This window comes from Anas platyrhynchos, chromosome 2, assembly GCF_047663525.1.
Source record: "Anas platyrhynchos isolate ZD024472 breed Pekin duck chromosome 2, IASCAAS_PekinDuck_T2T, whole genome shotgun sequence".
In the NCBI taxonomy this organism is placed as follows: Eukaryota; Metazoa; Chordata; class Aves; order Anseriformes; family Anatidae; genus Anas; species Anas platyrhynchos.
In genome coordinates this window covers 92,991,816-93,017,514 of record NC_092588.1, presented here as the reverse complement: position 1 = coordinate 93,017,514, position 25,699 = coordinate 92,991,816, and the positions used below count along the sequence as shown (strand labels likewise).

The 25,699-nt window shown below is 43.7% G+C and overlaps 1 long non-coding RNA gene across 1 annotated transcript; it reads left to right on the top strand.

The window, feature by feature from the left end:
* The first annotated feature begins 10,183 nt into the window (after nucleotides 1-10,183).
* Nucleotides 10,184-24,562, top strand: LOC140001738 (uncharacterized). Its single transcript, XR_011807259.1, has 3 exons — nucleotides 10,184-10,617; nucleotides 12,440-12,568; nucleotides 24,207-24,562. It is a non-coding gene; the product is annotated as an uncharacterized lncRNA (long non-coding RNA).
* Nucleotides 24,563-25,699: the final 1,137 nt, after the last annotated feature.

Genomic DNA, 25,699 nt, shown 5'->3' with positions numbered 1-25,699 from the left:
GCTAGCCTGTTCTTAAAAAGCTTGGAGAAAAAGACCCCATGTGCTTTTCAGGCAATCAACAATAAACTTTGCTGCTCTTACTCTTTGAAAAACTTTTCTAATTTTCTAACTTTCTGTGCCTGATAGTTGTTCCCTCCACAATCATCTCCTGTGATATATGACATGGCTGCCTCATGCCTTTAGCCAGAAAATACTTGGGAGATGGGTAAAAGATTTGACACCTTCAAGTCCTGTTCTCTTGTAAGTTTACTGTCATTTTCTTAGGTGTTAACAATGGCCAGAGATGATCAAAACTCCAGTGGCATTGATATCTATGCTCAAGAGTATGTTTACTCTTCTTTTGGTGCCTACACCTCATTTGACTACTGTCTGTAAGCTGCAAGAAATCTCCATGTTCAGTCTTGCTCCCAATTTTGCCCCAGCTTCATTCCTTTATGTGTGGCTGCAGCACTGTGGACACATAGAAACTTTTATAGCCAGGAACATCATGGCAGGTTAAATACTTTGGAGAGGATTTAGTGGCACTTAATATGAAGCTTTTAAGTACTTCACTTAGATAAGTACTATGAGCTTTCAGAAAAGGAGGTCTACAGAGACCTCACTATCATTAACATTTAAAACACCTTCTGTGGGGCAACCTCCAGAGACCCTCTATAGTGAACTCTTGTGCTAGGAAATGTGCAAACAAGGTGTAAACTGCAGCTTACAAACCAACAAAAATCCATCGCATTTACTCAAAATTTAACTGCTGAAAGCAATCTTTGTGGAAATTCACAGTAACAGTGAGCAGGAAGTCATATTTTTGCAGTTGCTGCAGAGATACTTTTTTTTTTTTTTTTTTTTTTTTTTTTTTTTTTTTTTTTTGTCTGCATCCTTTGCTAAAATCTGCAGATGTGGCTGTAGATTCTGGCTGACATGCTAAAATATGAAATGCATTTCAGAGGGGAAAAAGTGACAATATGAAAAAGTATGTTTAAGAAACAGTAGCTTAAAATACTATATTAACCTGTTGAAAATGTTTCTTTACATACTGTGAAATCAAGAACATTTATGTCAAAATAAAATACAATGCTACTGTGTTTTAGAAGCAAATGTTGCTTTAGTGATCACTCATTTCCTACACTTGAATGGTGTTCTGGAACAAAAATATCTAAATAAAATCCCAGAGCTTACAGCAGGAGACAGATAATTTGGTGTTCCTTCTTCCCTCCTTTTTTGATATACTTTGATGACCTTTCTGACATGAGGGTCGTGAGGATGAAGTAAGATGTCTTCATCAGGGTCGAACTTTTCACCTTGTCTCCTTGCACATGCTCTCTGAGGCCTTGGTCACAATCTGGGCCATAAGGTTGGTTTGGTCCTGTTCTCCAGGTCTGAGGGGCTCCTGTTATCTCGAGGCCTTGCATGTTTGACATTTTTTATCTTGTCCTTTTGTGAACAGTCCTCTTTATCTCTGAGCCCTTGATCACAGTCCAAACCATAAGGTTGGTTTGATCTGGTTCTTGGGGTTCCAGGGGTTCCTGTTATCTGGAGGCCTATGCGCAGCACAGGCACATCGCAAATGCAGCACATATTAAGCATTGAGTGTTGCCTACATAATTCATTCTTAATCAATTACTCTCTAATTTCTAATCCCATGTTTCACTCTATAAAATTGAGACCTTGCAATTTTAGAAAATTAAAACTCGACACTACATTTTGTCACTTAGCACATGCATACATGTCCATGTTGACTTTAATGCTTGTATGTATTTGTATGTTTTTTTTTTGTTTTGTTTTGTTTTGTTTTGTTTTTTCTTCCCTCCTTCCCCCAGGCATGCTGACTTATTCCAGAAACTGTGCTGCTCACCATATAAAACACTCCAGAAGATTTTTCCATTAACTAAAATGATACAGGCTCACAATGCTGCAGTCTCTTGAAGCGTCTCTTGAAGTTAAGAGCCTTCTAGGTAATTCTAGCTTTCCTACAGCACTTTGGATATGTTAGCAGAAACCACCTCTTATGATGTGGCTGCATTTAGGTGAAGTGACATCCACGAGACAAACAGGGCAGGCAGAAGCTGGATGTATTTATTGCACATCTGTCATAGCTATCCCAGGAAGGACCACACAAACAGCCAGCTGGTTGGATTACAGATGGTATAGCCCTCTGCATCTAAACTCACACACACCAAGAAGTGGGAAGTACAGGAAAGAGAAACAAAACAGGTGAAAAAAAAGAGAAAGTATTGCATAAGCAACACTTTTGATGTTTTTCCTGTGACCTATAGGCTAAAGGCAAAGGGGAAACCCAAGCTTGCACATCATCTGGTGCTGTTCAGCTCTTACAAAATCCCCAGCGCAGCATGCTAGAAACACTGGAGCTTTACAGGTAGGGCTCCTAGCACAGCTACTGGGAATTACTTCTTAGATGGGCGTGCTCCTTTTTCGTCTTGATAGAGATATATTTTTTTCTCCTTCCCAAACATTTCCATTAGCAGTCAGTAACACTTGCATGAATTATTTCCCTCCAGGCCACAGCTGAGTTATTTAACGTGTTCCTGATGAGGCAGCTTGAGAATACACACAGAAACCCCACCACACTCAGGACTGTATCCTTTGTGTAGGAGGCCCTTGAGTGCAAAAGCCCTAGCCAAAGCATGGGAGCTGTACAGAAATAACTACTTATGGATATGTGCTAAACTCAATATTAAGCCTCAAGGTCTCCAAAAGTTCAGAGAAACTTGCTGAAAGCCCACAGCACACCCTGTGTAGAAGTGAGATCACTGTGCTGTACTTTGGGATTTTATTCATTGATCTTTGACTGGCCGGGTTTCATACAACACAGGGCTTTTACCCAGCTCTCTGCACAACTCTAAATTGATTTTCCTTCCCCTTCAGGTATTTTGTTATGGTTTTGCGGGAAAACAGCCATGGCCGGGACAGGCCACCGGGTGGTGCTCTTAGCACAAGAATACGAGAGCTTGAGAGCTACTTCAGTGATGCTCCTGCCCGGGAACTGGCTTTATAGGAAGGGTTTGCTTTGGCTGCAGCATTAATTTACAAATGAACTTCGACATTAGCAGCTGGCTTTTGTTTTTATTATTTTTATTTTATTTTATTTTATTTTATTTTATTTTATTTTATTTTATTTTATTTTATTTTATTTTATTTTATTTTATTTTATTTTATTTTATTATTTTATTTTATATTTTTACAGGATGTGCAGAAGTCCCCTGACTTTAAAATGAGTCCAGAAAAAGCGGTTTAAAAATAGACACATTCCAAAGTCTCCAGAGAGAGAAAAATTATCAGTTTAAAAATGGGAGTTTTCTTGACACCCCTTTGTCAGGGAGCACCAGAGCACCAGGAGTCCAGAGGATGGCCCTGATGATGTCCTCTGATGATGTCTCTATTTCTGTGTGACAGAGGGCTGGGCTGCTGTGTGCGTTGACGCCACTTTTGGGACAAGTGCCCCAGTCCTGTCAGGGTGTCCCAGCCCTCTGAGTATTACATCTCCTTAACGACAGCCGTTAGCTAGGTGATAATGGTCTCCACCAGGCACGGTGCGCTCTCCAGGAAGTCGGTACACACCCAGACCGACTACCCGTTAAAAAATGCAGCAGTTCAGGTCACCGGATGCAAGGAGTGTCTGAGCTTGCTGCTGCCATCGGCGGGAGGCAGAGAAACTGCGTGCGTGAGGTGCGAGCAGGTGGATGACCTGATCCGCATGGTGGCGGAGCTCAAGGAGGAGGTGGAGAGGTTGAGGGTTATCAGGGAGTGTGAGCAGGAGATAGACTGGTGGAGTAACTCCCTGCAGGGCCTCAAGGAGAGGTACCGGGGTGAGACACCCCAAATGGGGGTGGACCCCCTGCCCTGTTGCTGTCGGGCAGAGGGAGGGGATCTGGGAGTTGAGGAGGAATGGAAACAGGTCCCTGCTCGACATCGCAGGCGATGCCCTCCCCTTTCGGCCCCACCTTCCCAGGTGCCCTTATGCAACAGGTTTGAGGCCCTGGAGCTTGACAGACCAGTAGCTGAGGAAGAGGTAGAAAGTCTACCCAGCAGGATGCCTAGGGCGAGGAAGTAGACTCCACACCTCAGGTCTGCCTCCACCAAGACAGAAAGAAGGGTGATTGTTGTGGGCAACTCCCTTCTCAGGGGAACAGAGGGACCTATTTGTCGGCCTGACCCTACCCGTAGGGAAGTCTGCTGCCTCCCTGGGGCCAGGGTCAGGGACATTGCCAGGAAGCTTCCCAACCTGGTACACCCCTCTGACTATTATACTCTTTTGATAGTCCAGGCGGGCAGTGACAACATTGAAGAGAGAAGCCTGAAGGCTATCAAAAGAGACTTTAGGGGGCTGGGACGGTTAGTGGATGGAGCAGGAGTGTAGGTGGTGTTTTCATCCATCCCTACGGTGTCAGGGAGGGGTACAGAGAGGACACGGAAAGCCCACCTGTTAAACACGTGGCTCCGGGGCTGGTGCCAACGTAGAAATCTTGGGTTTTTCGACCATGGGGCACTTTACTCAGCACCTGGCCTGGTGGCCGCAGACGGGTCCCTATCTTTTAGGGGAAAAAGGATCCTGGGCCAGGAGCTGGCAGGGCTCATTGAGAGGGCTTTAAACTAGGTAAGAAGGGGGATGGGGGTGAAGCAAGGATTGTTGGGGCTGTGCCAGGGGGAACAATGGCAAGGCCGGAGTATAAGGTAATGGCCCAGCTGAAGTGCATCTACACCAATGCACGCAGCATGGGTAACAAACAGGAGGAGCTGGAAGCCATTGTGCAGCAGGCAGGCTACGACTTGGTTGCCATCACAGAGACGTGGTGGGACCAGTCTCATGACTGGAGTGCTGCAATGCCTGGCTATAGGCTCTTCAGAAGGGACAGGCAGCACAGAAGGGGTGGCGGTGTGGCTCTCTATATTAGAGAGTCTTTCGATGTTGTAGAACTCGAGGCTAGGAATGACAAGATCGAGTCCCTTTGGGTTAGGATCGGCGGGAAGGCCAACAAGGCTAGTGTCCTGGTCAGGGTCTGCTATAGACCGCCGAACCAGGATGAGGAGATGGATGAGGCGTTCTACAGGCAGCTGACAGAAGTTGCGAAATCTTCAGCGCTTGTACTCGTGGGGGACTTCAACTTCCCTGACATATCCTGGAAACACAACACAGCCCAGAGAAAGCAGTCTAGGAGGTTTCTGGAGAGCGTGGAAGATAGCTTCCTGACGCAGCTGGTTAGTGAACCTACCAGGGGTGGTACCCCGCTAGACCTTCTCTTCACAAACAGAGAAGGACTGGTGGAGGATGTGATTGTCGGGAGCTGTCTTGGGCAGAGTGACCATGAAATGGTGGAGTTCACTATTTTTGGCGAGGCCAGGAAGGGGACCAGTAAAACAGCTGTATTGGACTTTCGGAGGGCTGACTTTGAGCTGCTCAGGACAGTAGTTGGTGGAGTCCCTTGGGAGGTGGTTCTGAAGGGCAGAGGGGTCCAGGAAGGCTGGGCGCTCTTCAAGAGGCAAATCTTAATGGTGCAGGAGCAGTCTGTCCCCATGTGCCCAAAGACGAGCCAGCAGGGAAGAAGACCAGCCTGGCTCAACGGAGAATTGTGGCTTGAGCTTAGGAGAAAAAAGAGGGTTTATAATCTTTGGAAAAGTGGGCAGGCCACTAGGGAGGACTATAAGGATGTAGCGAGGCTGTGCAGGGACAAAATTAGAAAGGCCAAAGCTCATCTGGAACTCAATCTGGCTACTGCCGTTAAAGATAACAAAAAATGTTTTTATAAATACATCAACACAAAAAGGAGGACTAAGGAGAATCTCCATCCTTTACTGGATGCGGGGGGAAACTTAGTTACAAGAGATGAGGAAAAGGCGGAGGTGCTCAATGGCTTCTTTGCCTCAGTCTTTAGCGGCAATACTGGTTGTTCTCTGGATACCCAGTACCCTGAGCTGGTGGAAGGGGATGGGGAGCAGGATGTGGCCCTCACTATCCATGAAGAACTGGTTGGTGACCTGCTACGGCACTTGGATGTGCACAAATCAATGGGGCCAGATGGGATCCACCCAAGGGTACTGAGAGAACTGGCAGAAGAACTGGCCAAGCCCCTATCCATCATTTATCAGCAGTCCTGGCTATTGGGGGAGGTCCGAGTTGACTGGCGGCTAGCAAATGTGACTCCCATCTACAAGAAGGGCCAGAGGATAGACCCGGGAAACTACAGGCCTGCCAGTTTGACCTCAGTACCAGGGAAGCTCATGGAGCAGATCCTCTTGGGAGTCATCATGCGGCACTTGAAGGGCAAGCAGGCGATCAGGCCCAGCCAGCATGGGTTTATGAAAGGCAGATCCTGCTTGACGAACCTGATCTCCTTCTATGACAAAGTGACGCGCTGGGTGGACGAGGGAAAGGCTGTGGATGTGGTCTACCTTGACTTCAGCAAGGCATTTGACACCGTCTCCCACAGCATTCTCCTCAAGAAACTGGCTGCTCTTGACTTGGACTGGCGCACGCTTCATTGGGTTAGAAACTGGCTGGATAGCCGGGCCCAAAGAGTCGTGGTGAATGGAGTCAAGTCCAGTTGGAGGCCAGTCACTAGTGGCGTCCCCCAGGGCTCAGTACTAGGGCCAGTTCTCTTTAATATCTTTATTGATGATCTGGATGAGGGGATCGAGTGCACCCTCAGTAAGTTTGCAGATGACACCAAGTTAGGTGCGTGTGTCGATCTGCTCGAGGGTAGGAAGGCTCTGCAGGAGGATCTGGATAGGCTGCACGGATGGGCTGAGGTCAACTGAATGAAGTTCAACAAGGCCAAGTGCCGGGTCCTGCACCTGGGGCACAATAACCCCAAGCAGAGCTACAGGCTGGGAGATGAGTGGTTGGAGAGCTGCCAGGCAGAGAAGGACCTGGGAGTGATGGTTGATAGTCGGCTGAATATGAGGCAGCAGTGTGCTCAGGTGGCCAAGAAGGCCAACGGCATCCTGGCTTGTATAAGAAGCAGTGTGACCAGCAGGGCTGGGGAGGTGATTGTCCTCCTGTACTTGGCTCTGGTGAGGCTGCACCTCGAGTACTGTGTTCAGTTTTGGGCCCCTCACTACAAGAAGGACATCGAGGTGCTTGAGCGGGTCCAGAGAAGGGCGATGAAGCTGGTGAGGGGTCTGGAGAACAAGTCTCACGAGGAGCGGCTGAGGGAGCTGGGCTTGTTCAGCCTGGAGAAGAGGAGGCTCAGGGGCGGCCTTATTGCTCTTTACAGACACCTTAAAGGAGGCTGTAGTGAGGTGGGGGTTGGCCTGTTCTCCCACGTGCCTGGTGACAGGACGAGGGGGAATGGGCTTAAGTTGCGCCAGGGGAGTTTTAGGTTAGATGTTAGGAAGAACTTCTTTATCGAAAGGGTTGTTAGACACTGGAATAGGCTGCCCAGGGACGTGGTGGAGTCACCATCCCTGGAAGTCTTTAAAAGACGTCTAGATGTAGAGCTTAGGGATATGGTTTAGTGCGGACTGTTAGCGTTAGGTCAGAGGTTGGACTCGATGATCTTGAGGTCTCTTCCAACCTAGAAATTCTGTGATTCTGTGATTCTGTGATATGCCAGCCCTGAGTCAAGTCAGTTTGTCACCTCTGTGGAAGCAGGGCCAACACCACAAAATGTAGGCACAAAGGTAGCCTCTCCTCTCTTCCTCCCAGTGATGTCCCTTAGGGTGTTATTGTTGGGGGAACCAGACCTGCTCCCCAGTTTTTCCCAACATGGTCTTACTGGAATAAACCTGGGAATTTCAATTCCCAGGTTTGACCAGTTTTGCCCTTACCACCTATTGAGCTTGTCTGCTTGGGAGATGAGCACCAGGACCTGTGTTCCTTGCCAAGACGAGCAGAAGAGTTGTCAGTGAGGTGCCATTGGGCACCATCAGATACCAGGGAGGATCCAGACAGAGATGAGCAAGGGGATGGTCTTATCAGTCATGCCTTGGAGTGATAAATAGATCGAGGGTGGATGGAGATGGTGGATATTAAATGCGTTATTTTTGTTCTGCATCTTACTAAGCTCTGTGGGCTGTTTTCTTTCCTCTGAGTCAGAGCTGAGGAGAATCATTTCTGTGCCATGCTAAGCCTGACCCTGTGCTGTTGGAGCTTGGATACTGTGGTCCTGTTTCTTCTGAGCTGGGGTATAGCTGAAAGAGGGGGTTATCTCCAGACAGGGTCTCAGCAACTCCAGCTAGACAGAGTTTCTGTCCCTCTGTCCCCAGATCACTTTTCTTTTCAATCTCCCCTTCTGCTAGGAGAAAACACTTGATTTTATTGTACTTTGCCTCTTCGAGTTCACGTTTCCCCGAGAAGCCCCCAGAATCAGCATGAGTTACCGAGGGGAGAAAAGGCCTTTGAGATGTTGGTGAACACTCCTCTGCTCACCGCAGGAGATGGCAGCCCAAGATGTGGCTACTAGCTTTTATTTCAGGCACAGTACAAATTACTGCCTGTATATGTCCCGATATAGAAAGCATTGACCACCAATGCCACTTCCATAGTATATCGCATTAAAAATGAACAGAGACCAGAAGAAAACACTGGAGTGTCTGTGTGCAGTCATCCTGTAATGGCTCACCACTGTGCTTAACCAGTGAACAGCCAGCGTCTGACAGTGAATTTATTTCTTCCTCTGTTTTCAGGCTGTGCTTGGGAGCCTCATCTCTTTATATTTCACATTGTAATGTCTAGTAAAATGACTGCAGACACCTGCATTCTGGAAACAGCAACTCTTTAGGACATGCGGCGTATTCTGCTGGGTGATTTTTAGCCCAAGTTCTGAGACTGGATGTCTCAAGTCACAGACTTAAAGCCATCCAGGCTGCAGTGAGGCAGTGCCAAGGTGCCTGCTGCATGTTGCTGCCCTACATGGGCAGAAACTGGCATTTGAACCTACAGAAGAAAGGACCACCGGTGAGCTCAGTGGAGTGCATTTGCTTTGCAAGGCTCAGCAACTTAACTTTGCACTGTATATATAAAAAGTTTTCTGACATGACAATGAAGCTGTTCTTAGACTTGGGTTAGGATATACAAGCTATTGGAGCATTGATATGCAGACAACTCACCTGATGCTGTTGTAACATCCTATTTAGCAGAGGCGTATGTCTATACTTCCCTCATGGGAGCTAGATTTACAGAGACACCTGCTCACTGTGCCAACCACTTTTTCTGTCACTGTGTAACACAGCCAGCTCCACAAGCAGCCAACTGAAGCCAAAGCTCCATAATGTTTTTTCATTTTAGAGCAATTAATTTCACTTTTTTTTTTTTTTAATCTTTTTTAGTGTCTATTGTTTGTCCCAATATTTTGTTTTCCCTTGCCTTCTGACATGCTGATATTTTTATGTTCTTCTTTCTTTTAGAGTCAAAATAAATAAATAAAAATTAGGTGGTTGTAAAGCATTTTGAAAATATATACGAATCTGATTTCAAGTCTTTTGAAATAAATAGAAATTTTTATGATGGGTGAATATTTATTCTCCTTCCTAGGTTAGAGTGACCTATTGGGCTGTCCTTCTGACCAGGCATGGCAGGACAGGGACAAACAGGTCCTCTGAGGATGTATCCTTCTTATTTGAGCCCAAAATCAACTTACAGTAGAAGCTGTTGTTGTATATATACTTGCAGTGCATCCCTCTTTCACAAGAGGTCTCTCTGTCTTCTTCCAAAGCTCTGGTAATCTGCATTTGGTAATAAAAGCTATGAGGAAACCCCTCTACGTTTTTTGTTTGTTTGTTAGTTTTGTTTGTTTGTTTTTCTTCTTTTAATCATGTGGATAATTAAAATGGTGCCAGAGTATGACAGGATATATATTTTATACATCCCTCTGATCTTTCTTTGTGGAGAATCACCTTGTAGCAACATACATCTTTAGAATTTTTAGACTTTAAACTCAAATGGAATTAAAGTGATCCAGCATAGGCAGCAAACAGGTTATATAATCTAGTAGATCATTTCTATCTTCTAGTAGATCAAGACTTCCCAGTTCTTGAGACTGAATCTACTGCTCACTTGCAACTGAAAAACTTAAATTTGTCTCTTTGTCTTCTTCCTGGCAACTCAAACTACCAAAATGAGTTCTGTGGGCTCCTCAGCAGTTGAAACTAGCTCAGGCTGTAAACAGCTTTGCTTTTTCTATGTGTATCTGTTTTGTGCTCTGCTGAAGGGGTGGTGTGTGCCCGAAAGCAGGACCCAGGACCTCTAGTCTGCTATGTTTCTCGTGGAGAGAGGCACTGTGCAGGGCTGCTGCTGAAGGGATGGAGGCAGGGGCAGACTTGGGATCTGAAGCTGGCCATGAGCTTGATGAACTCTCCACAACTAGCTCCTGCTGTGAAAATGCTCGTTTGGAATTAAGATGTACAAAAGGAGAGACAATGTTCTGTGAAAGTGATGAGTAGAGCAGCTGGTTTTGTTGTTGTTGTTGTTTTGTTTGTTTTTATTTTTGTTTTCTTTAAAGATTTCTTTTTTTCAGTTGCAGGTGGAAGTTGGAGCCCTTCTTGTGTGGAAATGCCTTGATGTCTGAAGGGCCAAGGGCCGAGTCCTGCAGACAGGGCATGAGGGAGGACTCCTGTCTGAGACCTTTGGGCAGCCTGCTCTCTGTTCTGGAGATGGGCACCGAGCTGGTAGGCGTTTGAACCCCTTTCTCTTCCCTGCTTAGCCGTGCAGTATCTCATCTGGCTTCTTGGCACTGTTGGTTGGTTCTTGGCAAAAGGCACAAGTTTTAGGCTTTGGGGTTTCTACATGGGTGAATTGGCTGACAAATCCTGTGGTGGGCATTAAAATCTGCCTCTGAAGGCAGGACTCCATGTGCATAGGTGGGAATACATCAGTGTGGATAAGTGAAAAGACATTTATTTGGGTATTGAAAAGACTCATAATTGCACTGATTTGGTGGCCTGGAAATTAAAGTGCTGACTCGAGTTGCTGGTAGGTAATCTGCTTTAAAAGGAAATTCCTGTCTAGAGTATACTTTCAATGAGAAATGATGTTACCGCTGATGCTTTCAAAAGAGGTTCAGGGGCTCTTCACGTGCACAGCTTAGGAAAAAAAAAAGCCACACACAAAATGTAATGTGCTTTGCAAGCCTAGAGGCAAAAGTGACCTGAATATTATGAAACTACAAAGAAAATATCAGTGTTTGTGCTATAGGCATTTCCTACCTGGTGTAAGTGTTAATGCCAAGAGAATGATGAGGTTGAACTTCCTAGTTTTGCTGTGGATATGTTATTTAAAAGTAGGTCACTGCAGTGCCCAAAGGTTCATTAATAGCTGACAGGTGTCAGATGTGTCCCTGTGACCCTACCAAGGTTGTGGAAACAAAGTGCAGGGTCTTAATTTTCTATTAATAAAGGGGGATTTGCTGAGCATCAGTGTGCCTACATCATCTGTGAGTATTTCTGCTCCTTCTGTAGAAAGCCAAAAGGTGTGTTTAGTGGCCTGCTTTGCAGACCACTGAGTTGCTTTCAGGGAATTTTCTGGGAGTGAAGCATTTTGGAGAGACCTTTTTTTAACCAGGTGAAACCAAGAGTCCTGAGAATAAACACATTTTGTTGCAGTCCTTTACATCATCGGAAAACCCAGAGGAGCTTCAGAAGAGAAAACAAAGTCTCCTCTCCTTCCTTAATATTTCTCCCTGTCCCCCTGTGTTATAGGCACTGGCTTTGAGCTGTTTTTTTTCCTGCAGTTCATTTCCTACCAATGCCTTACTGACTCCTATCATCTCAAATCTGGGTTGATATTCAGTTGAAACACTGCCCTATGTCTAAAAATTTATCCCTGGTGTTTTTTTGTTTGTTTGTTTGTTTTTAATATTAGCTTTATAATCCCCTGGAAAACAAAACAAAACAGTGGCTATAAGACACTTACTGAAAAAAACAACAACACTCAATGCATAATTATGGGGGGTTGAGGTCAGCCATACTCATACAACTTCACTAGAATAAAAACTTCAGTACTGGGTCCTTTAATCTGAATAGTGGGAAAAGAAGGCTGCCAAGTAGTCTCTATTAGAAAATCAGCTGATTGTACAAGCTCAGAAAATGCCTGGCTTACAGCAGACTTTATTAGCTAAGCATATTTGGGTTTGGTACTGCATTTGTCTTGCCTTGAATGGAGCATAAATGGAAATATGGTTCTGCTTGAAGCCACAGAAACCCCTAAGATTTATGTAGGCTTTAAATGTTGAGCTCTGAGTTTATCTGTTCCCATTTGAAAAAGCACCTGAGTTTAAATATCTAATCCGACTTCTTTCAGCTCTTAGAAAAAAATAATAAAATGAAACGGATTTGAAAGAGCTTCAAATATAACATTTTAAAAAATCCTCTGGATGGTTTTTGTTTTTCTCTGTCTGACTCGCATGATAAGTGCTTAAGCTCTGCTGGGTTGATTCAGAAGATAAAATTGTAATGTGTTATCCTGTATATATCTCTGATTATCCCTTACTAGATGGAATGTCACACCTGCCAAAGTGTTAAACATAAAATATTTTTATATGGCATCTTTTATCTCACTGCGTTCTGCAAAGCACTGAAGTGGCACTCTGAACTTCCAGATGATGGTTACCGTTACTGCTGGGTGAGTCATGATTTCAGAGATGAGTGAAGGACTTGGGATTTGGATTCATAAGCCTCTTATGTTTTCCCCTGCAGTCAGGAATATTTCTGGAGTGTTACAGGGAAAATCTGCTCAACGAAATGGTTTAAATCAATTTGGAATCAAAGCATTTCCTTGTTTCTGTATGGGTATTTCATAAACTGTGTATCTGTGAACTATATGTTCACTGTCAGTATTAACAATACAACAGATAAACCATGATACTAAATACTTACAAGATGTTAATTAATGTCTATAAATGTCTAAACTACTCTTGTATCTAAGCCCTCCTAATGCTCACTCCTTTCCTCAAGCCTCTTAGGGATTTCCAACCCCCCCAGCTTCTGTTAGATCCAGCTGATCACTGTCTTAAGCAAATTTTGCTATCGTTCATTTCCTTGGGGAAAGATGAATTTTGAGAATGAATTTTGGGACAGGCACCCTCTCAGCCCAGGTGTTTCGGGTCTGTATTCCCAAGTGTTATTGACACTTGCAACCCTCTAACATCATCCCTTCTTACCCAGGAACCCTTTCCAAGGGGGGCCACTCAGGTACCTCCATATTAGGGTAATTTCTGTTTCTCCCTAGAGTTGGAAGTCTTGGCCCTTCACCCAACAGTGTCAGTTCCTGGGTTAATAGTAGAGGCTCAGCAGTCCTTGCATTGATTCTGGTGCAGGTGAGGCTGCTCTGGTTCTATAGCTTCCTTAGAGCTGTATGCTCAGGCACATGGGTGTTAACAGACCCCATGGAACTAACAGGGTGAAGTCCTGCCAGAAAATGCAGTGAGCTTTTCAACTTCATGGGAGTATGGAGGCAAACAAAAGGAGGAGCATGAAAATCCAATTTCCTTTTCAATTCCAATGGCAGGGAATGTGTGATCAGCTTGCTACACAATTGTTTTCTGAGTTTACCTGTGGGTCCTTGCATGGAAATCTGGTATTCCTGGTCTAGAGAGCTCATATTTTATGAGCCAGTAAATATTCAGCATTAATAAAGTTCTTAAGACATCAGTTTAATAAGCATCCGGCTGTTCTTAGGGTAGCATATATTCCTTGAATAAATATGCATCAAACTTTAATTCCTGTGGTGCAGATCAGTCCTTCAAAGTTATATATTTTCCATGCAGCTGCTTAGAATTTTGTGTGTACTCAAGTGAATCTTGCATTGAATTCAATGCTGGAGATGATGATAAGCTTCATTAATATCTTTGCAAAGAAACCTAACTGCAATAGTCTGTCCACTGTGGTCTAGAGAGCATTACTCCAAAGATGTATTTATCCTGCAGTGAATGGCTCTGGCAGTACTCAGGGGTGATGTGGGTGCAATAAGGCACTTGCTAATGATGGTTTCTCATAATGTCTATTTGTCACTCAGAGGGAAGCTGCAGGGAATGAGAAACATCCACTGTTTCATTATCTCATTGTCCTGCCTTGGATCTCTTCCATGTTGGGAGCTCCTGTTTCTTCATCCTTCACCAGTCTTTTCCATTGCAAAGGGAAAAGTGCAGCTCCAGTTCTTAGGCAAAATGACAGCTGAGATACTTGTGAATGGCAACAGCACTGCAGCTGTGCAGAACATTACTCCCAGTTGTCCTCCATCTCCTCCTTTTACTCCCATGTCTTTCTCTCCTCCCATGTTGGTGTTCATGTTGTACAGCCTTCTGGGATGCATTTTAACTGCTGCAGGCAGGGGTGCTATGCTTTTTGGGAATTATGCTTTTTGGAAAACACAAGCAACTTGCTGATTCTCTTTTCTGCCAAAATCCCATAAAAGTGTAAATAAGCTTTTTGTGTATTTATTGGATGTGGTGAAGGAGTACTGGCTTGTTTGAGATAGAGAAAACAGATTGTTTGCCTTTTTATTTACTTGTTTTCTCTTGATTGAGTAGGTGAGAACCTGCATGTCTACCTCAGACCTGAACTAAGCCTGAATACAATGCTTGAAAGAGTGACTGAGTAGTTCAGGTATTCACCAGGAGAAAAGGGAGCCCTTTCACTTTCCAGGACCTACACAAAATTGCCTTGAGACTCTGCCCCTTTAATGCATACCCATGTATTTTGATGAGTGGTGATAACATGTTTTCCTTGCAGCTGAGGTCAGGATGTGCTGTAGACACTGGATCAGTTTATATCCTTCTGAGGCTCTTATGACAGATGGTTTAATGCCAACCTACATAGGAAGGAAACACCCTCATTATATCCGCACTATCTTGAATCTGTCCCATCTCTGCCCCTAGGAAGTCCATCCATCATTAATGGATTGTGAGCACTTGTCTGCATGGAGGCCAGTGTGCTGTTCATTGACAGAGCAATTTAACCATTAGGAAAATCTGTGTTTGACTGGAAGTCTGTTTGATCTGTTGAAATGAGTACTTGCAGCACGTACAATGTCTTGAATTTTGACCTTGCTATGAATTACAATTTATTACATGGTGAGGTGTGCTATGGAATATATCTGAGCTACCCACAGTCAGCTGGGAGTGTTTCTTCACAATCTCTTCTTCTTGGACATAAGGATTTTCAACATATACTTTTCATTGTAGTCGATACCCTATTAAGGTGATGACAAACCTTAGTGACTGTAATTTAGCACTGGCTCTGAAGTGAGGTAACCAATTTGCTTACCTAATGATATAATCGATACGCACAGAAATGTGCAAGGGCAAACCTGCATTTTTCTGCTTGCTGCTGGCAAGAAACACAGTGATGTAGCTGGGTGAATTACGTGAACTGCCTGTTGTGTATCTTGAGAGTCATTAAAGTTAAAAAGAAAAAAAAAATCACATATATTTTGGGGAAGAATGCCAAAGTGTTTTGGAGGACAGAGCAATGTTGCTAATCAATTGTCATTGGCAAAATACCATGTTGCATTTCTTATGATAGACTTGCATTGTGCACGCACATTTTTTTCCTACCACTTCTGTGGTTAGTGAGAGGTCTGATGGGTTTCTTAGATGGGTTTCCCAGTGCTGAGACTTTTCTCAGTAGTAGCCAGACCAGCACTCAGGGCTTTTATTGCATTTCAAGGATGTTCCTGTTCACTTGAAAGCATTAGCAACATTGTTCAGGAAATACAGAAAATATATAAAAAGCCTTTTTATCCCTTTCTTTGCTAAATCAGTAGGAGGAAATGATGCTTCCTCACTGTCCAAACCAGTCCAACACTTATTGTCCTCTGGGAGGGCCTTGCTCACTTCAGTTGCAGGTGTTAGTGATGGTCTTTAGTCCCATCATTTTGTTGGTCGTTTCATCAAACCAGTCTTGCCAATTAATTAGTGCCACATCTATGCCCAGGGAAGCTGGCGAGTTCTGTGTACCTGCAGTTCCCACAACACGCTGTGGTGGCTATGGTCACTCTGACCACTACCAAGTCAGAGCCAGCCTTACCCAAATTAAGCTAACACTTCTTGTTACATTTTTGTGCCTTTCCAGCCAGCTCTGACGTCCTCAAAAGGCAGAGATATTCTGCAAAGCTTGTAATGTATTTGGGCACCTAGTCTGAAGAGCATAAACATCTATTCTGAAATCAGTGACACTTAAGCATGTTCTAACTCTAATTGCTTATTTATGACACTTTATTTAATAAGCACACATTCCTGAACAGTACAATTTTCTGCTATCTTATATTAATAGACTATGATAATTTCAGGGGTATGACATAGCAAAAAGGAAGCATTTTTCACCTGAAAAATCCTTACTCTCATCAAAAGGAGTAACTAGTGCATTTAAAAATTTTTTTGGGCAGATTCGTGATTGTCCGACACAGGTAGCTTATAGCAATTATATTGTTTTGCATTGCTATTCTTTCAATTAGATGTAGATTGCTGAAACTTGGGACAGTTCTTTTGATACTGATCAGATTGAGTTCTAAAAAGTTAAGGTCTCCTGGGAGGGTGGGCATGGGGGAGAGGAAGCAGTGAGTTTTTCTCACTCAGTAAGTGAGAAAAAAATAAGTCGGTGAGTCTACTGGGCTTTAACTCTAGTTGACTCACTTCAAACTGGGTATAAACTAGGCTGAGAACTATTGTGCATTGCTATGTATCTATATTGCAAAAAGTCAGTGTTTTCATTCACTGACTTTCATAGTAAAGATAGTATCACTGAAGATCATGCCATTAACTGTGCAGGACAGGGCAGGAGAGTCCTGTATCTTGTAAGGTTTGGGTAGGGAATGCAACCTCTGTGCACTGTGCAATGTGGGAAAAGTTCAAGCATGGGCTGAACTTTCACTTCTATGAAGACATTGTTATTTTGTGTTCAGTACTTATTTCTATTTATTCATCTCATCTACAATGAGTTTAGAGGTTTTTCATTAACCATTTAATCTTTTTTTTTTTTTTTCTTAAACTTAATTTTGTGAAACTTAATACATCTTAGTGTGTTGTTGGTCATTCCCACTTTTTTTTTTTAAATTATTATTATTATTATTATTATTTTTTTTTCCTAAGAAGTCTGTCTCTAGCTTCCATGGTACAGCTTTTACCTTTAGTGGAGATGAACTATGAAAGATGTGAGTAAACCCTGGGGCAGACTTCCACTGAGATGTATGATATACCCTAAACATGTTGTGGTACATGCTGGAGACTGCTACATCTCAGGACATTTTAATGTGAAGATAACAAGTTCATTAAGAGTGGAGAGGGGACAGATGCTTAAATTAATTTCTCTATGTCTGTTGGACCTTCACAGTTCCCTTCCACCTTCTCTGTTAGAACACAGAGAATCCTGATATGTTGGTACAAAGCAGAAGCATGCTGTTGAAATAATGCTCTTGCCTATCTTCTCCAGGGTTGTCACAAGACCCCAGTAAACTTTTTGGAAACACTGGTTATAATTACCTCCATCTGACTGGAGTGGAGAGTTAGGTGTAGCATCAACTTTGCTGTCACTGCTGTCTTCCTAAAGTTAAGAGCTATGCCACCAGACAATCTTCCTGAGATAATGGCTACTCAGGCTCTCTCTGGCTGAAAACTAACAGCCAGGAGAGAATAAAGTCAAAGATACATGAGTGTTGGCTAGAAGAAACAGCATTGCTTTAGTATCAGACCTTCCCAAAGATGCGCTTGAAGGTACTTGGAAAAATTTCCTGCTTTGTCCCTTCCAGACTAACCTGGGGGACTTCATGATGCATAGAGCAAAACACCTGTCTGGAGGTAAGCAGTCACCTGCAGTCTCCTTTACACCTCCTTCTAATCTCCTTTGTGGCTCCTGATTATCTAGCTATTGTGCTGATCTTCTCTCCTGTTCGGCTAGACTGAATTGAACCTGCAGCTATTTTTAGAATACTCCCTTGAGGTACCCACTTGGAAGCTGCCTGTTAGCCTTGTATTAATGGAAGTCAGGCCCAATTATACGCATTTGGGGGAGAAGTTGTTTCCTCTTACTCATAATGAATCCTGAGTTTTCCCAGGGTCTGGCTTGTCTGTTTATTCAATAACACACTACCCATCACACTGAGAGAAATGGAAAAAATCCCTAAACCTGCTCAATGGCTGTCATCTGTCTTCTGTTTAAGCAGCTAAAGTTAACAAAGGTTAACAAAGCACATGTAGTAAGCAAGCAGATATGACTATCCAAGTATACAGGTTTGACCCTTTGGCAGGAGGAGCACTTCAGCTGCAGCAGTCGATGTGAACACGCAAAACATGCTCCATGTGCAGAAGCAGTGCAGTTGTGGGTGGGGATGGCCATTTGGCTCTATGAATGGGGTTGTGGTGCCAGCAGGGGAACTGGATTTCTGCACAACGGTTTGCAGGAGAAGTGTTGTGGAAAGTTAAAACTTCAGCTCTTGGGTAGGATGTGAGTGTATAAGCCACACAGGATGTTTGAAAATTTCACCCTCTAGCCTTTGGCCATGGTAGCTTTGAGCCCAATTTTTCTCTAATTGTTTTAATCCCTGTGTGTGTGTGTGAAGACGAGGCAGCTGCCAGCTGCTAAATTACTGGATCAAAGGCAAGTTTTCTAAAGCGTGTTATGTAATACTTGTTCCCTTTCATTTGATGAATGATTCATTAATGTCTCTGTTTGAGACAATTATTGCAAGGTCTCCAACCTTTTTCATTATTTGAAAGAACACAAAGCATTACAGAGTATTCTAGAAGGACCTAATTCCTGCCCGGCAAAAAAAGAGGTGATGTTCTCATGCACTAAACAGCAAAAAACATATTTGCCTCCTGAGCTGTAGAGCAACATAGTCTTCATAGAGGTAGATTGAAGAAGCTGATGCATTTTTGTTGTTGTTCAGAAAAGGTCTCCAGTCACTGCTTCCTTGTTAGTGCTTGTCTGGGTTTTTGTTGGCTGCTCCTGCCCCTGCTAGGCTTAAGTCTGAACTGACCAGCACAGTAAAAGCACAGATGCTAATCTAATGGTCTGTTAGTTTGACCTCAGTGTTAAGGAAGTTCATGGAGCAGATTATCTTGAGTGTCACTATCAAGAGCGTAACTTGCAGAGCAACCAGGTGATCAGGCCCAGTCAGCATGGGTTTATGAAAGGCAGGTCCTGCTTGACGAACCTGATCTCCTTCCATGACAAGGTGGCGTGCTTAGTGGATGAGGGAAAGACTGTGGATGTGGTCTGCCTTGACTTCAGTAAGGCTTTTGACACCGTTTCCCACAGCATTCTCCTCGAGAAACTGACTGCTTGTGGCTTGGGCTGGCATCGTATGCTTCATTGGGTTAGAAAATGTCTGGATAGCCGGGCCCAAAGAGTCGTGGTGAATAGAATTAAATCCAATTGGAGGCCGGTCGCTAGTGGAGTCCCCCAGGGCTCAGTACTAGGGCCAGTTCTCTTTAATATCTTTATTGATGATCTGGATGAGGGGATCGAGTGCACCCTCAGTAAGTTTGCAGATGACACCAAGTTAGGTGCGTGTGTCGATCTGCTCGAGGGTAGGAAGGCTCTGCAGGAGGATCTGGATAGGCTGCACGGATGGGCTGAGGCCAACTGAATGAAGTTCAACAAGGCCAAGTGCTGGGTCCTGCACCTGGGGCACAACAACCCCAAGCAGCGCTACAGGCTGGGAGATGAGTGGTTAGAAAGCTGCCAGGCAGAGAAGGACCTGGGAGTATTGGTTGATAGTCAGCTGAATATGAGGCAGCAGTGTGCTCGGGTGGCCAAGAAGGCCAACAACATCGTGGCTTGTATAAGAAGCGGTGTGGCCAGCAGGGCTAGGGAAGTGATTGTCCCCCTGTACTCGGCTCTGGTGAGGCCGCACCTCAAGTACTGTGTTCAGTTTTGGGCCCCTCGCTACAAGAAGGACATCGAGGTGCTTGAGCGGGTCCAGAGAAGGGTGACAAAGCTGGTGAGGGGTCTGGAGAACAAGTCTCACGAGGAGCGGCTGAGGGAGCTGGGCTTGTTCAGCCTGGAGAAGAGGAGTCTCAGGGGCGACCTTATTAGACTCTACGGATACCTTAAAGGAGGCTGTAGCAAGGTGGGGATTGGTCTATTCTCCCACATGCCTGGTAACAGGACGAAGGGGAATGGGCTAAAGTTGCGCCTAGGAAGTTAGGTTGGATTTTAAGAAGAACTTTACTGAAAGGGTTTTGGTTGTTAGGCATTAGAATGGGCTGCCCAGGGAAGTGGCTGAGTCACCACCCCTGGAGGTCTTTAAAAGATGTTTAGATGTAGAGCTTAGTGATATGGTTTAGTGGAGGACTTGTTAGTGTTAGGTCAGAGGTTGGACAAGGTGATCTTGGAGGTCTCTTCCAACCTAGGTGATTCTAATATGTGACCATCAGAACCTATTCCTATACTTTCTCCCTAACTTGCTTTCCAGTCCTGGGAGCAAAAGTTTGCCCTTTGGAAGGCAGTGATGGCATCTGTTTTACCCCAAAAACTGTGAGCATGAAAGGGCTGACAGCCCTGTGGTCTGTGTGGGAGAGTGAAAAGGGAATGACCAAGTACAGAGGAAGAGAGAAGGGGGGAAAAATGAGTCGAGCAAGAAGAGGAAAGTGGTAGTGCTGAGTATGTTGATGTCACCTGAGATGTCATCACAGGAACACCTGAAACAGGAATTTTTCTTCATGGTGTTGATTGGGTCCTTATTCCTCTTATGAGATTAATACGAATAGGCCACACCATAAGAATGATTCTCTCCACAGGAGCTGTGGTTTACCCTTATTTTTCTTTTCCATGCTTGCAACTGCATGTCCTCTTTCACTGCCCTCTGTGCCAGCTGTTACCGTGATGGGCAGCATAGTGCTTCCAAATATCTTGAGGTGTCAGGCTGGTCCAGCGATGCTACCCATGGCCATCCAGAGGAGGATAGCTTGCTCTGCTTGGAATATCTGAGCACAGCAAGAAAATCATCTCTGCTCTGCTCTGTTAAACCTGAGCTGGGACTCTTTGTCAGTCTTTGTTTTGTCTGATGGCTTCTGTGCTTCCACAGGAATCACTGGGGGAGCACAGACATATGCTTCAAGCACAATGTCCCTTCTAGTGTCCTGGATATTTCTTGACAGTTCAGGTTTAATTTTACTGTGTGTATGAACAGTTAGAAATGTTTTGAAACATTAGTGTCCTAGCCAGTAGGAAAAATGTGAGATGATGGCATCAACGTTCAAAATCTTAACTGAGAAGTGTTTTCTAATCTGCTGCACAATTTCTTTCAGCTGAAATTTTTCCTCCAATGAGTTTATTTAATACCAGTTCTGAGTCACAGACTAGAAGGCCAGAGGATAAAAACACAATTACAGTGAAATATTCCTTGAAAGTATTCTTTTTGAGTACTGAAGCCTCAGATGGCAACATCATTTTCCTGAAAACAGAAAACCTTTATCAACGTTTCTAAACTTTTATTGCTGATTTTGCACAACTGAACTTTCCAGATTTTTTCTAGCTAAAGCAAGTGTCCAATGGGTTGCTGTCATCACTTCGTAGAGAGCCTAGATATAGATTGTTGGTAAGTGATAACTTAATAAAAGTTTGTCAGTTTTGATAGGTTGTTTGTAAACTTGCCTTATAACTGTGTAGTATAACATAGATATGTTACTGACGTAACATCTTTTTAGAAGATCTGCTAGTGGTTTTAACAATTCAAAAACGTAAATTTAATGTTAAATGTAATCTTACTACATTCAGTGTCATGCAAGCTATAGAGAACAGTATTGCCTCATTTTAATGGATGCTTTCTGCTCCAGGATTGAGCAGCACTGCCACAGGTGACTGCGAGTGGGGTGTGAGGACTCTAGGGAGAGTTTAATGCCAGGTTTACCACTGATCTGTCATGTAAACACCAAACAGTGATTGTGTTCGTATGTCAGTGATGATTAAGGTTCACAGCATGCAGCTCTTCCTTAAATTGCATGAGTGGTACTGCTGAAAAAAAACAACATGTACATTGAGGAAATGGGCTCTGTGGAGGGCAGAGCATGGCAGCCTTGCTGATACAGCCACAGTGAGAGGGCTCTGACATCAACCAGCAAACTCCCTGGGTAAAACCTTCTGGGAGGGATTGGTGTACCTGGGGATCAGCTGTGGGAGCACCAGGAGCATCAGTGGGATCACAGAGCTGTGGGATAAAAATGATTTCTGAGCTCCATCATGTGGAAATGAAAGGAGACTGAAAGAGGTTAAGAGTCAGGGTATGGTTCATACAGGAGCACTGTGCACACCTCGTGGCTATCACCATGCATTGTATGCTAGGTGGACTGAGGAGAAAAATACTTCCAGGAGCTTGATTTCACTTAAACCTACCTTTCTTCTTTTCTGCTGGACTGGGTAATGCTGAAGGGTCCAGGCACAGCAAATATCTTCCTCTCTTGCCTTCTTAAGCATGATATTTATGTCCAACAGTAGTGGAGTTGCAGTTTCCTGATGCAAAGGGATCTGGTGGGGAGGAGGCTGAACCCATATTCATTCAATGTGCCTGTTCCCGTCCTGGTCTCCGTTCTGCTAGCCTGTTCCTTTTCATTCCTTCTTTCTACTTCTTTATTGATGACATAACTTCATTATATCGTGTTGAGGACAGTCTCCCCTTTTATACCCTTCTCCCCACAGCAGTCCTTTTCAAAAACAACTTTTCATTGGTCAAACAACTTTGCATATAACAGCAACAGCAAACACCCAGCAACTTCCATGCCTTAATGGCTGGAGAACAAGAAACCCAAGACTGCATGGAGTCTCCTGAATCACCCTTCTTTGTTCCTTCTAAGCTCTTTTACATTCCTGATGGCCTCATCATTAAGAGTCTGATGTTATCATCAACCATGGGGCTTGCCGACCCCCATGGCCACACTCCCAAATCTCCCCCTTCTTTATTAATATCAACCATCTTCTTGACACAAATTACCACTCTATATATAACACTATTGGAAAAATAATTGCTTTTATGTAACCAACAGGGTAGAAGCAGGTTTGTGCCATCAAGAATGGCCCTTTCTTGTAAAACCTGTGCCTTGAGTGGACCTGCCATTTCACCTGCCTTTCAAACTATAACTGTGCAGATTCAGGCCTCTTGTTCATGAACTTCCAATGCAAGAAAAGACCAAGAAATCTGAGGCAATGTTTTCTTTGACTGAAGGAAAACTACACATTGACTTCTGGTCCTGAGAAGTCAGGCAATCAGAAACGGACATGTACAAATGGAGACCTAGCTTGAGGAGGTGACAGCTCATCCTGTCTTTGCTCAAGACATGAATATGAAAAAAAGGACACATTTGCTGGGTCCTCAGGCCAGGAACAATGCCAACAGCTGAACAAAAGCTACCCAGCACTTGCAGTTTTACAGACAGGCAACAGTTGATAGAGAGACCATCCCCCCCCCACAGAGGCAGAGGTGTCCTTGGCCTAGGCAGAGGAAACCTCTGCAAATCAGGGCACTGTCTGCATGCTGATTTAGCTTGCTTCCTCCAGCAGCAATGACCCAGTTCACAGACCCTCGATGATGCTCCCACAGACGATTTAGTGAGCTGCTGGCAGGGAGTATCAACGTGTGTACCGTACACTTGTCAGAGCAGGACCAACAGAGTCATTATGAGAAACTGTGACTGTCATCCTTTTGTGAGGCACAGAGCTGCTTTCAGTGTTTGCTGTGAGCAAGATAAAGAAGTAGGGCTTTTATTCATTTTCCTCTTGTTCCTCAGGAACATTCTATTTAGCAGAGTCTATGAAAACTGACAAGTGCTGATGTTAGGAAGCAGGTGTGCTTGTGGCTGACAGTGTGCTGAGATGCTCTGTATTAGTCCTGTCATTAGTGTGTCACTTCCATTTTTTCCAGCTAATTGAATAATGAGCCAGAAAACTTTTCAACTCTTCTAGCAAACTTTCTTCACCTTTTCTCAGGCCCACTAAACACACATTAATCCACACCACACATCACTGTCCCTCACTGACCACTCTTTACTCCAAAAGGCATGGGCTGGTTGCAAGAGCAATTTAGCCAAGATGAAAATTCGATACAGGCTTAAACTGTTATTAAAAATACCATACATGTCATTGGCATTTCAGAGCAAACCAAGGTGGCTGAAAAGAAAAAAAAAATAAAATTAAAATTTGTCTGAATTCTAATAGTGTCTCTTTTCTACATTTCCTACAATACTTTGTGCCTGGAGACTTCAAACTGCTTTTCAGATGTTAATATATTGACTTTGTTGATCCTAAATATATCTTTCCTCATCTTGCAGATGCTTGAAAATGTCAAATGAGATTGCCTGATTTCCATTTCTGAAAGAGTGAAGAACAAACTTGGGCTCTTCCAATTCTCAATCCCATCCTTGTGGCATATGCAAATATTTCAGAACCAGAGTACAACATTGGATTAACCATTCACATCATATTAAAACAAATGTTTCACTGGATATATGGACTAGGATGAAATATTCTTTTTCTCCTTCCTATCTAACACAAAAAGACCAAGAATGGACAGAAACTGCATTGGTTTAATGTCAGGAAAGTAGCTCTACTTCCTCTGGCTCAACCATGATCTGACAGCAGTAGAGACAAGAAACTCTTTAGGTCTATGATATTTGTTATACTTCCATAATTTTGATGCTATCCATGTATGTGTTACATATACAAGGAGGGGGGGAAGGGATGGGATAGGATGGGATGGGATGGGATGGGATGGGATGGGATGGGATGGGATGGGATGGGATGGGATGGGGGACATGACTGTTAAAAATGGAAGAAACTTTAATGCAAATAATTTAAAGCTTTAGAACTCAAGTTCAAAATTCTCACCTTGAATTGTTTCTCAGTATAGGCAAGATGGTTCACATACTTCTAATCCTGTATTGTGGATAAGAGGTGGCAGACCTCACTAGATATCTACCAGGCAGGAATCAAAATAACAGCTGTCAGTTTACATCTTATATTTTTCTAAAAAAATAATCTTTCTTTTTTTACGTGCTCCCAAACTGATTGAACAATCAGTTTCCCAATTAGAAATCCAGTTCTGTCAGATACAATAAAGTGCAGACTGCAAAAGCGTTAAGATGCCACCAAATCTCCCATTTTGGCAAGTGAATGAGGACCCTCTTCCTTCTGTAGAGCTTTCTGGAGTCTTCACCAGCGAAAAATGATACTGAATCAGCCCTGAAGATATTCATAGCACTGTTTTCCCTGATACTCTTTTCATCCTTTGGCGCACACAAATTTCTGGAAGTGTATTTTATGTGCCAATCAAGCCTATTGAAAAGGTTTCTCAGAAAGTTTAGACAGTAGTTGTTCTCCACTAGAAACTTCATATAAACCCCTACTCAGTGCTGGGATAGGATAACAAACCCACTAAATAATAACAACAAAATGTTAACGGCAAATACGTTGTATTATACAAATCTCTTTGCAGACAGCTCTAAGAAATGATACTTCATCCATCTCAAAACTCTCACAACGCTGGTATTGTTGCAAAATACTAAGGAAACTATCATTTCTGTTATATATGGAGTGGTAATTCATGTCAGAAAAATGGTTGATATTAATAAAGAAGGGGGAGATTTGGGAATGTGGCAATGGGGGTCGGAAAGCCTCGTGGTTGGTGATAACATCAAACTCTTTAACGATGAGGTCATCAGGAATGTAAAGAGTTTAGAGGAAATAAAGAAGGGTGATTGAGGCGACGCCCTGCCGTCTGGGGTTGCTTGTTTTCCCCTCTGTTAAGGCACGGAAGTTGTGTGTG